The following is a 13,356-nucleotide window of genomic DNA, read 5'->3' as shown; positions in this document are numbered from 1 at the left end:
AGTTAGTGTAGTGAATCGTGTAACTAATGCGTGAATCTCAAACGCCGATTGTGTATCCTAGCCCGGAAGAACCACTTATTTTTTGGTTATAATTCTTTATGTATGTGTCGCTAAATCGAATGAGAGCAGTTAAGTGATTTTTTTTTTCATCCAATAGAGAAAAACATAGGCCTCAACTGGTACTTCTACAATCGAGATACTAATTTAAATATTAATATTAAATTTGTGATATAACTATGTAAGTGATGTAAAGTAAGGCAAGTTATGAAGTTGTCTCTTTTGAGCGGCTTGACACTTAATTGGCAGTTTAGAGCAACCTTATAATTTAGTTTTCATATCAACATGTACGTACGTTTTCATCATCATGAAAATCTCGCTATTATTTTTTTATTATGCGTTAAAAGAAATATAGCTTCAGGTAATATTATTTTAATTATACGTATAAATTAAAAACGTATAGTTAACGACTTATCAAAAAATATATATATATATTTCGTCAATATCATCGCCAATACACGAACACCTCCAGTAATATAATATACTCCTAACATTGTTAAAGCGCCACCGATCATGGGAACTAAAATGTTATGTTTCTCTGTAACTGCACTCTTTCGATTACACTTGATACGAGAATGCAGAAAAACAAAGCTTTCGTATTTGTTAATCTGCCCGAAACGTCGAACATTACACGAACTTTAGTCCAAGTAATAATAATATGAATTCCGTAGTAATATTTTCGTAAACAATCTTCATTATAATACAATGTAGAGTAAAATAATTCTTATTTATTTACTAATTGTATCGCTCGTTACGAAGTATGTTACGATTATAATTATTGAATAATTCGAAGCGGAAAAGATTGTCCAATTTGCAAGTTAGACTTACATTGCGATATTTCTATTTACTGTTATAAATATGTATACACATTGTGTTAATAAATACTAGAAAATACGGTAACAGGTTACATTTTCATTAATGATATAATAATTAATGATTGGAATGATTGATTTGATTCTCGGACTATTTATAGTGTAATTATATAAAAAATATGTTGGTATTATATTTATTTTATATTTGAAATTGAATAATCTTTGAAAGTTATACTTTATTTGATATATTTCAAACAAGGAAATAATTTAAAGACGGTAAATTGGTGGTATGTAGTATTACTATTTGGCGTTAGAATATATAACCTGATGGTACGCATTTATGGGCTTAAATATCTCTATTATATTACCGCTAATTACGAGAGAGTACCCAGAAAGTAATTTATATATACTATTTTATGCTCTACATTTATTTTAAAAAAAAAATGAGTTATTTGAAAATATGTATTATTTTTTTGATCACCTTAAGATGCTGCAAATATTTTTTTACTTGCATTTGGACAGCTCCTTATTCGTCCACATTTACCTTATATCAAAAGATACTGATGATATCCTGGAAACACTTACATTTGTCGAGCAAACAATTATTCTTCGTTTTGTATGTTATAATAATATCTTATGAAGCTTACAACCGTATGCCTTACCGAGTTTTACTAAAATGAATCTTGCTTAGTAATATTAAATAGTAAATATGTATATTAGTATAATAAATTATGTATATCCTTATCCTTACATCGTATAAATCAACGTCATTTACCGCTGTCTATATGTTTTTTTATATATAGTGTGGTTTGAGAAGAAGGTTTTTGTATATAATACATGGACAATATAGTAAAGAAACGCTGTCAATTTCGAAAAATTTTAAGTTTCTGATGTGATGTCGTAAATAAACTAATAAGTAATATTTAGTATCAGCATTGCACCCGTGCGAAGCCGGGCCTCGTCGCTAGTTATATTATAGATTCAAGTATAGCGGTTTGCACAACTATAATCATTATATCTGAATCGATCTTGTCTGTTAAATAGAAATATTTTAGTACTCTAAACAAGATATTATAACAGTTTTCTTTAAACTTTAATGGCTGACTCATTTCAATAGATAGTTTGACAAATAATTAATTATTACATGTATATATTTAAGAGCTTGTCATATTCCAAGCAGGATAAATTAATTTAAATAATTGTATTTAACTAATATAACTTTGTATTTTATAAATGCTAAAAAAGAGTAACTACAGAGTTTCTTGCCTGTTCTTCTCGGTAGAATCTACTTTCCGGACCGGTGGTAGCTTCACTTAATTGTAAAATGACTATTCAAAAGTGCCTGTAAAAGCCTACTTGAATAAAGTTAATTTCGATTTTGATCATAAAATCAGCAACTTATTTCTATTTATTAACTAATTTTTGGTAGAGTTTGTGTAAGCTCGTCTGGGTAGTTAGCCATTTTTTTTATTTTTATAATAATAATATGAATACATAAGGCTTACTTTCCATCATATAATCTAGTTTTATTTAAAAATCATAATACAAAAGCCAACGAAAAACTTGTATAATATGATATTTATGTATGCGTTAATACTATGTAATACCGTTACGATTTCAAAAAAAGTAATAAACCTAGATTTATTACTCGAGATGAGTCCTTAATGTATGTAACTGGTTTTTGAATCGTATTTAATATAGGTTAATGATTATACATAAATATTTTTAATATGTAAATATTGTATGTACGACCACTTAAATATTATCCATGTATCACGATTTGTTCCGTTAAATATAATAATATATCTTTGATTATCTAAATCTAGGCAAATAACTAGACTAGACTAGAATATACAATAAGGAAGTTAAGCATAGCTATCACTCACACTAACACAATAAAATTGACGAGTAAGAAAGCCTGGGTGGGTACTACCCACTCATCAGATATTCTACCGCTAAACAACAGTATGCAGTATTGTTGTCTTCCGGATTGAAGGGTGAGTGAGCCAGTGTATCTACAGGCAAGGGACATAGCATCTTAGATCCCAAGATTGGTAGCGAATTGCGATTCCGCTGGCAAACGTTATCTATCATTTTTTATGAATTAAAATCGTCTTCGAATCCCGCTGCATCTAACAGTATATTGATTTGGTTATTTCCATTAAACCTCCTCGTATATTTCTATAGACAAACCAACTGCCCGGCGTGACTTCGTACGGGTCTTATCTAAACAGTCCAAGAACTCACCCTAATTGTAAAAAAAAATATAACTAAAATCAATTCGATCGAATGTTATATGAGCTGAGATGTATCAGTGGTTAGAACGCGTGCATCTTAACCGATGATTTCGGATTCAAAACCTGGCAAGCACCACTATATATATGTGCTTAGTTTGTGTTATAATTCGTCTCTTGCTCGGCTGAGAAGGAAAACATCGTGAGGAAACCTGGATGTGTCTAATTTCGTTGAAATTCTGCCACATGTGCATTCCACCAACCCGCATTGGAACAGCGTGGTGGAATATGTTTCAAACCCTCTCCTTAATGGGACAGGAGCAGCAGGAAATTTACAGGCTGTTACTTTACTACTTTACTTTAAATAAAGATGTCAAATAAGAATAAATTTCTCATGTAAAAAAAAGATTTAATTTTTTGTAACATATATTATAGTAATAATTTATGGATCTTTATCTCGGTAATAATTAGTTAGCCCTGTCTTCTTCTTTCATATAAAATCAATCAAGCTAGAAAGAGATACAATACTGTAAAATCCGCTAACCGTTTTTTATACAAGAAGCAGTAAATATTTATATGAATTTTTTATCGTTTCTATAATGTATTATTCAAGTATACGGATGGCTAGTTGTGTTATATGAAAGTATTTTTTATTAAAACATATCGCGTTTTCAATTGTAAAAGAAAGTTAATAAAATTTATTATTTATACAGCTCTAATTGTCTCGTAAAATTATATTGAAAATATATTTAAATTATACAATAGTATATTTAATTACTATCGCGTTTAGTATCGAAGTCTAACTTTCATATTATATTGATAGTTTATATGTATAGTTTTCTAAATGCTAATAGTCTTGGCTTAAGGGAGAATAAAGAAAACCATAGAACGTTCGTATCGACATATTTTTGTATAGAAGGCTTCTCACAAGTCACCAAGGATTCATCATAATCGAATGAATGACTTGAATCGAATGAATGAAAAAAACAGTTCCAATTGCAATAAATATTATTTCATCTTGATATTATCTTTATCATAAGAGAGAGACAATGTATGGGGTTTTCTTCCCTTCGAAAATGTAGTATTTTTTTGAGGTATGGTTCACCTAGTGCTGTATAGTCTATATTTGCATCAAAACTGTTATGTCCCATTGCGTTAATATAACGATAGAACTTATCTTCAAAAGAAGTTAGAAAAATTTGCTTTTACAAAATTGTTCGTGAGACTTTATGAACTAGAAATTTAAATATTACTTTAACGCCACAATATCGAAGCAAATTCTACTAAACGATAACAGCTACATTAAAGCTTTTGGTGTCATAAATCCAAAACGAGTAGAAAATAATTCACGCAGTTATCTGTCCCTATTAGATAAGGTAGAGACGCAATTTTTATGTCTAAAAATTGAACAAAGTAAACCATAATTATCACTTTATTATTCAGTGTCACAGTTATAATACTGATAGAAGGAAATAATTAAAATAATTTAAAGCATCCTTCAAATAAACTTCATTCAAGATTTTAATTTTACTGGGAATTTTTATAGAACTTTTCTTGATACTGACAGCATACAAATCGTACTTCAACATCGATATTCAAGGGTAGGTAAGTCTTGACTTTACGGTTATCAGTGGATCATAGATATTTACACTCCAAATTAAATATAATATTGTTTTAACTTTGGAATAATTGGAGAAAATCGAAATTATTAAATACAATTTCTAGTGTTATAAGTACTACTTATTTTTTTATAGATTTACTTATAAAAATGATAATTTTAAAACTTACCAAATATAAAAAAAATCCACACACAAACACTGAACACGCTTCACAAAATTTGACATCAAGTTTCTTCCAAGAAAGCGTCAAATTCGCTACATACATAGAGCGCGTCGCGTGCGCACCTCCGCGGGTCCCGGTGCGACTGCGCTCGCGCCGCCAGAGTCCGTTGCATCTGCTTACGTATCAGATATGGTGGTAATTTCTTATTGCGAACTTCTATAGAACTAAAAATTCAAAATAATATAAATAAATATCTCGTCTATTAATTATTTAAAAGCGGAAATATGTTAATGTTTGGCATGAAATCAAAATATATTGTCTTTAAGTATGAATCGGGGTCATTTTCGTATTTTTTATATCAGTATATTATTATACCATAGACATCACGTGTAATTTTAACATATATATATATATATGTTATACAAAAAAAAATAATGTAAATGATAAATAAATACAATACAATCTTCATCATTAACACACATTACATATATAAAAAAGCTCGTATAACTAATGACATATCTGGTCCTGTATTTTTGTTATTGTTAATAATAAATTATTAATGAATAGACTATAATAGTAATTACATAAAAACGTTAAAGAAAGTGAAGAGTAAAATATATCAGTGTTATATCATAGTTAGATATATCAGTGCTTGGTAAAAGCCTCCTCGTTAGCATCACCTGTCACATCCACATACAACTATTAACATATTATATTTTATAATAAAAGACTTGAAGTGTAAAATAGGCTTTCTATTCTACAATAAATAGCCTAAACGGGCTATAACTATTTTTGGCATATTAAATAAATTTACAGCATGTAACATCATACGTATTTCCGAATGCGCTATTATTTTTTGTAATTTTACAAATAACCTTTCGCGATCGTGTGAAAGTTCCGACTCGTGGTCACGACCGACACAGCCCGCGTACGCTCTGGTTCGCATCACGACATGTGTTTTGGTAAAATTTCTATAGAAACGATTTGAGTAATCTTCACCATTCGTTATGCTAATCTTGATTTGAATTTAGAACTCTACGACGACTTGCTTTTCATTATAAAAGATTAAACGGACGAGACAGAGACTGATGACAATTTAACATTGTGCAATTTTTCATTTATATAATAAAAAAAGTTACTTCGTAATTTGTATTGAATATCTTATAGTGTAAGTTTTTTTACTTATGTATAGGTTTATCTGTATTATACACACATGCAAACAAATAAAGTAAAATGTATGTACATTTCAAACAACGGTAGCATAACATTTATCACAAGAAATATAAAAAGCGCTGTAACCTTATTTTGTAATTCAATTTAAATTAGTAATAAAAAATTGAATTGGTATTTATTGACGCTCGATTTTGATTGTAGCAAGCATGAACATAGTACATACCAAAAAACGTCAATCCATAACCAACCTTAGGAACTGAGATGACCTTAAGTTTTACTGATTGGTGACACTATAACCGTAAAACTACAACGAATTTCGAGAATATATCAACATTTAAATATAAATTAGAAATTTGATCGAATTATAATATCGGTCGTCGGAATAACTAATGACTAGCGAAGCCACTCCATTGAACGGAAGTGACTCTATCACGTAATACAGTTCCTCGTCTTCCTTCCTTTATACTAATACATTATTTATCACCACACATATATTAAGTAAAATCTTCATAATATTATGTAATTTCCATCGTATTGAATGATATAAACATATAAAAAGGTCATATGTTCCTACTGTTTCACTTTTAACTCGTCAAACTGGTTTCAGTTTTCTAATATCGTGTTGAATCAAATGTCAATGATATTAGTTAAGTTATTTTATAATAGGAAAAGTTTAAATTTAAACGTGTTCAACTGCTTATAAAAATGTGTGGTATATTAAGTTTGTACTTTATTGAAAAAATGATAAAATAACAGCCGGTAAATTTTCCACTGCTGGGCTAATGGCCTCCTCTCCCATCAAGGGCTTGGAACATATTCCACGTTGGTGGAATGCACATGTGGCAGAATTTCAATAAAGTTAGGCACATGCAGGTTTCCTCACGATGTTTTCCTTCATCGCCGAGCACGAGATGAATTATAACACAAATTAAGCACATATATATAGTGGTGCTTGCCTGGGTTTGAACCCGAAATCTTCGGTTAAGATTCACGTGTTCTAACCACTGGGCCATCTCGGCACGAAAAAATGATAAGGAAGCATATTTATGATAGAGACGGTCTTAACTTATTGTTCATGTATGCACATACAATGATTGTAACCGTTTTTTCAAAAAGATCTATATTACGGTAAAAACGGTATGTAATATAATTTTTATCATACTGTAAAGTAACTGTAAGTATATCCTTTATTAAAACCTCGAAAGGAGTCTCGAGATCCAACAATATAAACAGACCGAAGAGTTCATTTTTGGAGGACGATAACAATTTCAATATATTTTGCATACCCCAAAGTAAAATACCGTAAAACAATATACGATGTATATTTGTATATATCCAAAGTATAATCGAGCAGTATCAAAATCAGTTAGTTATCTTGCTTTTCTCACCACGTATACTGTGCAGTTGTATCTGTCGATGTCACGTTTTCGCACGAGAAAATTGACAATTGAACTCTCAATAAATCAGCAGTGCTTACTCAGATTCGACCCCAATTTTTAATTAAAGTTTATGTGTTCTATCTCCTGGGTCACTCGACTTTCTGCTATTGCCTCACACAAAAATTAAGTAAAATGCGTTAAAAAAAAAATGTTACTTTTGTAAGAGTAAAAAAATATAAAATTTGTAATATAGGCATTGATAATAATATCATAAAAATTTACGTATTTTCTATGACATACAGTCAGCCAGTATAGCCAAGTCCAAATATATTATTGTAACACGTACTTCTACGTATCAAATATTCAGCTTATATAATATATAGAATCCAAAGTCCATATAAAGGTTTCGCTTTATAAAAATGCCAACTAACGAGTGACTTGTAAAAAAAACCTTCATTAAAAAAAATGATTCGTTCTAGAAATAACAATGGTTATGTAAAAAATAAAATCTGCTAAAAGAGAGATTTTATAACAATTAAAATCTATTACGGACATTTTTTAATACTTGTTTATGAATAGATTAGTATCACTATGTATATTATACGTAATTATGACTATACGTAAAATAATTAATGAAACATAGACAGATACTAATTTTAAGTTTGTAAACATCGTGTGGAATGTGGGTATGAATGTATTTATGTCATTTTACCGACTGATATATCTTATGAAGTTGGTTATCCGGGTTTGAAATACATATTACTACAGACATAGTATAATGTTGAGTCAAAAATACTTGTAAGAGCCTACTTGAATATTTATCGTTTAATTTTTTTAAATTGATTTTTAGCCTACCTTCAAAATGGGGGTTCTTGACTTTGGTCCTACTTTTTAAATTTGTTGTGTCCAAATAAATTGGGAAAAATATTTTTTTACTTACATCTTTTTGGAGAAAAATTATATCATACTTTGTTATGGACTCGAAATTTATTTTCTCAAAGTGTATTTTGAAGTGAATATTTTTTTAAATGACTAGACATACTTAATACCTCTTTTATTAATATTTCTGACCGTTTAATATTTAGAGACGTAACATGCACATTTCTGAGCCGTTTTGACCTTTCTTGGAATCAATAACTTGACTAAAAGTTGCACTGCCAATGAATTTGGACGAAGAGAAGATTTACAATAGGCGTAGTTACAAGCGAAATCAAGATGTTTTCGATATATACATAAATTGAGAACCTACTTTGGCCAAATATATTTTGACGTGATCTTCTGAATTAAATAATAAGATTAAATTCAAGGTAAGGCTAACAGTGAATGTCAAATATTACTTTCTGACAGTCTAGATCTGCACCGAGTTTTATTTGTCCTTTGAGAATAGATCCAACACTTCATTTCAAAACACTTCAAATTGTCCTATTATTTGTGTTGAGCAAGAATAAATTGTACATGCAATAAAATATTAACGATGAAATTATTGTGTGATATATTTATCGATAAATACATTTAGAAGATAGTTAAATGATGTCCACGCAATGTGAATATAAAATAAATGGTATATAGTGATGTTATAGCTCAGTGGATAGAATATGCGAAGACATATTCAAATACAATCGAGTAAACAGCTGCAAATATAAAATGAAATTATCTTACATGTCTTTTCAATCTCTAAGTAATCTATATTATATATAGAAAATTACAATTCTTGAGTAACTGATTCATCATCGCCGAGCATAAACTATTTAAGTTAGGGCCTTGAAATAGTAAGTAGAGTCGTTTTCTTAAAGTGAAACTTACTATGAAAGAAATTTTAGAAATCGTACCCCTAAGGGGTTGGCAGGGGAGTTGAAAATTCGTATGGAAGGAAGTTCATCATTTTTAATATAAGAAACATGAAACTTTATTTTTGTAATACTGAATAAAAATGAGTAAATCTAAATATTGGAATACACAACAATATTTTTTTGTATTATTCATTTATCACCCCACTGCTGTCCACTACTGAACATAGGCCTCCCCCAGAGCGCGCCACGTTGCTCGGTCCTCTGCGTCCCTCATCCAGCTTCTTCCGGCGATCTTGCGAATGTCGTCGGACCAGCGGGTCGGAGGTCGTCCTACATTACGCTTTCCGAGACGCGGTCTCCACTCTAGGACTCGTCTGCTCCAGCGGCCATCGGGCACAACAATGTAACAAAAATATATGCAACTTCCACACAAGCCGTGGACAATAGTTAAGTAATTAATCTTAAGTATCAGATAAGTAGTTTATAAATAACCACGCCGAATCATTATTTGCGTTAATTACGTAGTTTGACCGATGTTGGTGATTCATGCGTTTGTAACAAGTGTAGCGTAACCCTAATATTTATGTAAGTATGCGACGTAATATGCACGGTGCGAAACGTACATTATTTAAAAAAAACGTTAAGCAAATGAGAAAAGTTTTGAATGTTTTAATTAGTAAAATTTAAACTTTTTGTGTTAAATAACTCTAAAAAAACTTGCTGCTCTTACAGTATATATTATATACCATTTTGAATAGATGTACCGTACATTATGTAAAAAAATTGTTAGATTTACTGTACATTATGTAGAAAAAAAAAATTAATTACATATTATTATAGTAATGGATTAAGATCAGTGAAGTGACATATTCTTAATAGAAAAAATTATCTCTTTAAAGAAACACCGGAAATAACAATGCTATTAAAATAACATTGTTTAAAAATAACAATCATTGCGTCATTGTAATCTCTATTCAAAATTATCATCGAACTAACCCAGTAATGGATGCTATATAAACTCACAATACCATTTCACACACTAATGTGAATGTCTATACAATGATGTTATCTTTAAGCGGCATTTGCATAGTTCCGGTTTTTGGCGATTCCGTTCTCACTTTCGCAGGCCGGGTCACAGGTTATGTCAGCTTATGTAAGAACAACGGGCGCTTTGTTATTATTTTCATCTTTGTGATAATTTATCAAGATTATCAAATGTGCGACAATATATTTATTACATAATTATATTTTAGTATGGCTTTCAACATATTTTCAACGATTGTTAATCAGAGAGTGAAAGGGACGACACTACTTTTGACAATAGCTGTCTCCATCTTTTAGATACCCTTTCAGGCCAATTGATTTACCTCTCAGTAAAAGCTTGAAGTCATTGCAAAATATTGGTGAGATGAAGGATTAATACTAACATAATTCGACCTCAAACTATGTTAAAGAATAGTTTTATCAATCAATCAAAGTATTCTTTAATTAAGACTCTTTCAATAACGCTTGAATCATTTAAATGATTTAAAAAATATAATGATATCACTCGTTAAAAACTCAATATATTTTTTTCAACAATTAAATAATGAATGCATGTTATTTTTGTACTTAAATTTACATAACTTATCTAATAATCAACAAATACCGAGTATACGTTTTGTCATATTTATAATGATTTTTGACACAAAAGCCATATTTTATTTTTTAAATCTTTTTATAACGTTTAACTATGGGCATGCTGTTTAAAAAAATTGATATGTGATAAAAATATTTATCTCAAAAAGTTTCAAACTGTTGTGTATTACAGCAAACATAAATATAGGTGTACTTAAGTACTAGGCAGTAAACGTCTAAATGACCGAAGTATGAGTTACGTAATTGTATAATTCACACTTGTCTAAATGTCATGTTTTTCAATTAGAAGAAATTTCGAAAGGATTTATGCCTACCTCGCACTGACATTTTCACAATGAATAGGTTTCTCATAAAATTATTACTCTCATAACCTTTAAGTAAAAAAAATATAGCTCAAGTATGTTTAATAATTGTTCTTTTTGGGAGTATATTATAATATCATCCACATTAATATTAAGCCAATATGCAATTGATTATTTAAGCAAACATCGATCCATCGATCGTTTCAACAGAGAAGTGCGATCCGTTGCCTCATCTTAAAGTTTGGCAACATTCATTACGAATTATAATTCTTACAAATAATTTGATCTATTTTTATTTGCGGTTCTGCGCAATCGTCGATGCTGTCGGATTATGCAAATTAATCGAATTTAACTTTTAATAGGCTCTTGATTTGGTTCAACAATAAAGTTAATAAGATGAGGCAAGAAGCACGAAGCATGCAAGAAGCAAAAACATTAATATTTTGATATATTTTCGTAATCATAAATTATTTTAAAGAAAATAACTTAAGCTATATGTAAATTAAATTTATTACGTTGGATGTCGGTCTATTAAGCGGGTCACTTGGATGAAGAGCACAGATATTGGCACCGTCATAAATTTTAATCATTCATTACATGCCAATACACAATGGTAACTAAAATGATATGTCACTTTTGCCTATAGTTACACTGACTCACTTTCACATAAAAATGGAACGTAGAAGTATTATTGCTTGTCGAATATATAATGAGTGGCTGATAGCTCCAAGACGGGCTCGTATATAACACAATGACCAAGCTAAATTTAATAATTTATATCAACGTGTAATTAGGTAAAAAATAATATAACTTATATTGTAAACATCCAAATTTTGGATACAATCTTTCGATCCTTTTGAAGAATATGCTTAAAACTTGTTCGAACACGTAACATAAATGCAAGTCAGTTGAAATAGATGTGGAAGAATAAATCAAAACAAGCGAACAATTTAACATACACAAAGCACAACATTAACTTTACAACCTTTAGTGACTTCTTTTGGCACGGGAGCTTACTGCACTCAAAAGGAGAAGTCAACCTTTGTTAAGTTAATGAGGTGTTATCTTACTGATGAAATAAATTATTTTTATAACTAATATAAATAAAACAGAAAACCTTTAGTTCATAATGTAGAGTCACGTTATGAAAAAGAATTTCGAACCTCTTCAAAACGTTGTTCTTTGTACATCAATAAATATAATTTGGTATACAATCCTGTGACGTGAAATGTAAGTTCTTTTTTGATTTTCCATATACGAACTCCATAGCTTAATATGTGTGTGTGTCAACTATGACAACTTGTCAAGCGTCAGTGTTATACACAAAAAACGCAAGGATAATTTATTGCATCACAGCGTTATAATCAAAAATAATTTATGTTTTACTGCAAAACCGATCGATCTTCCTCACGTGTTATTTAATAACAACGACAAAACTAAAGTTTCTTGCACGTTTCCTATAAATTGAAACAAAATGTACAACATGATTTTTATTCGTTTATACCAATTAAAATATACGTAATAAATAATGCTTGTAAAAAAATTGTCAGAAGACTCATCCATTGAGCCTTTTCTGAAATAGCAAAACACTATACGTCTGTTTTGTTTAATTATCTCATAATTGTATTCCCTGACTTACTCATTTGTTTAGCATATTTCATCTTCAAGTCGTCGTTAAGACTATAAATTAAAATAATACAAAAATGTATGACTCGATTACTCTGATAACGGTACTGAAAGATGTAACACGTATCATAACTCCAATTAAACCCTATTCTGTTATTCGCCTATTATATATTACTAGCGGCTTCCCGGCTTCGCACGGGTGAACTGAAGTTGTTTTTTATTGTTACCTTTTATTTATATATATTTTGTTGCTTATTTCAACATGTTTAACAATTGGCGTTCTATTTTCCCATATTTACATAAATACTTTAATAAATAATACCTTAACCTTTCGTATGAATCCCTCTGTCGATTAGTGAAAACCTCATCAAAGTCAGCTCATTAGTATTGGAGTTTATCGCGAATATGCAGACTAACAGACGCGGCCATGAATGCGGGGATAAAGTAAATAATATTTCTACAAGTATATATTATATTTATTTAAGTTCTTTTTACTTTTATAATAGTAATTGTATTATACGTCTAATTAGCGAGTCTAACATTTTTAGAAACACAAATAAAAT

At 29.9% G+C, this 13,356-nt stretch overlaps 1 protein-coding gene across 1 annotated transcript in view; it reads right to left on the bottom strand.

Moving 5' to 3' along the window:
- Positions 1–5,026, bottom strand: part of LOC124535378 (cadherin-89D) — a 50,169-nt gene extending 45,143 nt beyond the window's left edge. The window contains exon 1 of the mRNA XM_047111587.1: positions 4,892–5,026. The gene's annotated coding sequence lies outside the window, so the exon portion shown is untranslated. The remainder of the gene's footprint in view (positions 1–4,891) is intronic.
- Between the last annotated feature and the right edge of the window lie 8,330 nt (positions 5,027–13,356).

Source organism: Vanessa cardui, chromosome 14, assembly GCF_905220365.1.
Source record: "Vanessa cardui chromosome 14, ilVanCard2.1, whole genome shotgun sequence".
NCBI lineage: Eukaryota > Metazoa > Arthropoda > Insecta > Lepidoptera > Nymphalidae > Vanessa > Vanessa cardui.
The sequence above is the reverse complement of the archived record's forward strand: the minus strand, read 5'-3'. Positions and strand labels throughout refer to the sequence as shown.